The following is a 3,260-nucleotide window of genomic DNA, read 5'->3' as shown; positions in this document are numbered from 1 at the left end:
TGGCATATTTTTTATATTGAAAATGCATATCACGTCGATGCAAAAAATACACAAAATATTTTGGTACATTTTTGACTTTTGGGCTACTTGAGCGACCAACAGTTCGAAAGGTAATGATGTGCTCTTCGCTAAAATACATATTTTTTGTGCAGATTGTGTTCCGTAACATCTACATTTCTCATCAGATTTTCATTTACTATAAAAAGAAATTGATTGAAATTTCAATTTTTCGATTATGGTCGCTTGTCATGATGCAATAATGAAAGGTGTTGTACGTTGTGACAGCTCGAAATCGAACTACCTTAGGTCAATATTGTATTTTGGAAGTACAAGATAAACGGGAATAAAAAAAAGCCTTTTAGTTGAAAAAGTACTAAATTGTATGCCTTCTCAACAGCGTTCCGATTATCAGAAAAGATATATATATGGCTTGGTAGTCTCGTAAAATTGTAGATAATTAAAATAATAAAATTAGGCGTGTTTTTATTTACAGGAATATGATAATATGCTTAAAATTTTCGAGCTGATGAATACCCAGCTAGAACAGTATGGCTTATATAATTCCTTTTATGAGCCGTATCACTAAGAAAATTATGAATGAATTTGAAATGTGTCCCTTATATTGTACAGGCCAAAAAGAGGAATTCATTTACGTGTGATCTTTTGTCCCCCTCTTTCATATAGGCTTCTTGTGCGCATATATCAGGTTTCATAGCTGTTGACCATACCAATAATGCCTCATGCTCAGTTTTACTTGATCAATTCGTGTTCTCGAGAAAAAAAATTTCACGATTCAAAAATCTGAGTATAGCCGCCAAATTCTTTTCTCAAAATTTTGAAAATTCTTTGTTTTTTGCCCTATATTTGCTTTGTATGGTATTTTCAACAAAATATAGGCCAAAAACGATAAATGTTCAAACTTTGGAGAAAAACAATTTTTCAGATTTTTGGATCGTGAAAATTTTTTTTCTCGGAGAACACGAATTGATCTAGTGAATCTTAGTATGAGGCATTATTGGTATGGCCAACAGCTATCAAACCTGATATAGTCGCACTAAGGTTTTTTTGTGTTATACAAGGGATACTTTGAGGAATCATATAAGGAATTATACATTACCCAAGTCCACGTATATCCAAGTTCGTGTCATACAGCAAGCATTGACTACTTTTTAAAAATTTGTTTATTTGTTTTTGAAATTAACGACATATTTCAGAATTTGTAATTAATACGTTGTGTTCATTTTAGTAAATCCACTTTTTTAATTGTACAAAATTTATTATATACATACAGTATCGGTCATATCAATAGCAACCCCATTTCAAAGTGATATTATTTCCCTCTCATGTTAATTTATTTATTGCTTAGAATTTGCAACAAAAGTAAAGTTGAATTTCTAACAAAACCCATATAAACCGAATTTTAAAACCAAAATTCAAACTTTTTTCTCAGAAGTGTTAGAATTTTTTTGAGCACTCAGTTTTATAGCCCCTTCAATTCTAGTCTAATTATATGCAAGTTTGAAGTGGCTAAAAATTACCTTAGTTTTTTTAGAATCGATTAAAAACAAATCGTGTTTAATCGTCTTCCATATAACGAAAACTTCGACCATATATCGATGGCTGAGTAGAAGATCGACCTATCTCGGCAGCCAGGTCGAAAACGCCCGATATCAGAAAGCTTTTCAACGCCCTATTTCAAAATTTGGCTGAAAAACGCCCTATTTTAGAATTTGATTGAAAAATGCCCTATCTCGGAACTCGGTTCAAAAACACCCTATCTCAGCACATTTTCGAAGTATTTTTATTTGAGATAGGACTTTTTTGAACCGACTAATAATAATAAAATATGTACTATATACATATCTAGTTTCAATATAAAAAAATTTATGTACACCATTAATTGTGTATACATATCTAAGTCAATATATGTGATATACATGTACATACATCTACATACATATCGTCGTTTAAAGTACAAAACCATGTATCAATAAATTGCAAAACCGCGTATAGAGATAATGCAAACCCACGTATGCGAGGTTGCATAAATTAATTTCTAGAGAGTAAAAACACTCATATTTCAAAATGGTTATCTTTTTGTAAAAAGCAATCGCATTTTTGGCTAGTATATTTCAGGAAGAATAGATAAGGATTGATCCAAAAACGTGTGTGAGCGAATCCAATTTTTAGCAGCAAATTTTACGCGGTTTTGTACTTTAAGCGACGATATGTATGTTAACAGGAACGCAGCAATCTAATACACGGGTGGAGCAGGAACGCAGCACAGCAGAAGCATACAAAAAATCTGCAAATAAATGGTTTTTTAGGTTTTTAACAAACGAGAACCTGGTTTAAACTTACTTCAACGTGTCTAAATCACAACGCACACACTAATGCAAAGGCGCAACAGGAACGCAACACTATAAAATACGGGCGGAGCAATATACAGGCGGAGCAGGAACGCAGCACAGCAGAATCGTCCGAAAAATCTGCGAATAAATGGTTCATTAGGTTTTGAAATAACAAAGAGCTCAAATGGAATGGTTCATCAATAAAGTCAAAATAATATGTTGTAACTTGCGTGTATTAGCTCTTAATCACAATACCAGCACAGGTCGGTCAGCGAAACACTAAGGAAATGACCTAATAAATGCAAAATTATAATTTATTTGTAAAATAATTCGGTTTTATTACAATACTTACCAAATTTCACGCAATTGGAAAACAAATGTCAGCGAATAAGAACAAAACGAACAACGAAAATTGAATCAATGTAGCTTGTTCAGAATTTTTTTCTAATATTTTGGGAAATGTTCAGTGAAAATAGCAAAGAAACAACACAGTTTCTCCTAAGGTAGTTCAAGATGGCGGATTAGAGCGAGAAGTTGCCAACGTATAACACCTTTCATTATTGCATCATGGTCGCTTGTAACACTTATAATTTTCATCGAAATCGGCAAAGTAATTTATTTTTGTAAGAGGACTGTAGGTCGCTTATGTTGATTGGATAATTTTTTCATGAGATATTGACGAATAGGTTCGAAATGTACCAAAAACACGTTTTTCAAAAAAATTGGCTTGGCTTGGCTTTTCTTAAGCGATTACCACAAAATTTGCAGAACAGTTTTATCGATATATTTGATGCTGGTCTTCAATTTCTCGTCATCCATTGTCCACAACCGTATTGGAACGCATTGACTAGTTGAACCCTTACCCTTATGTAGTTATCAATTAGTTATCGACACTGCTTTTATTTCGAT

General features: G+C 32.7%; 1 long non-coding RNA gene across 1 annotated transcript; it reads right to left on the bottom strand.

The window, feature by feature from the left end:
- Window positions 1–2,094: 2,094 nt before the first annotated feature.
- Window positions 2,095–2,573, bottom strand: LOC118757342. The gene is made up of 2 exons (XR_004995207.1): window positions 2,362–2,573; window positions 2,095–2,305 (listed from the first exon to the last, which is right to left on the bottom strand). It is a non-coding gene; the product is annotated as an uncharacterized LOC118757342 (long non-coding RNA).
- Window positions 2,574–3,260: the final 687 nt, after the last annotated feature.

Source organism: Rhagoletis pomonella, unplaced genomic scaffold, assembly GCF_013731165.1.
Source record: "Rhagoletis pomonella isolate Grant_MI unplaced genomic scaffold, Rhpom_1.0 Rhpom_scaffold_16794, whole genome shotgun sequence".
Taxonomy (NCBI): domain Eukaryota; kingdom Metazoa; phylum Arthropoda; class Insecta; order Diptera; family Tephritidae; genus Rhagoletis; species Rhagoletis pomonella.
This window is presented reverse-complemented; position numbering and strand designations above follow the sequence as displayed.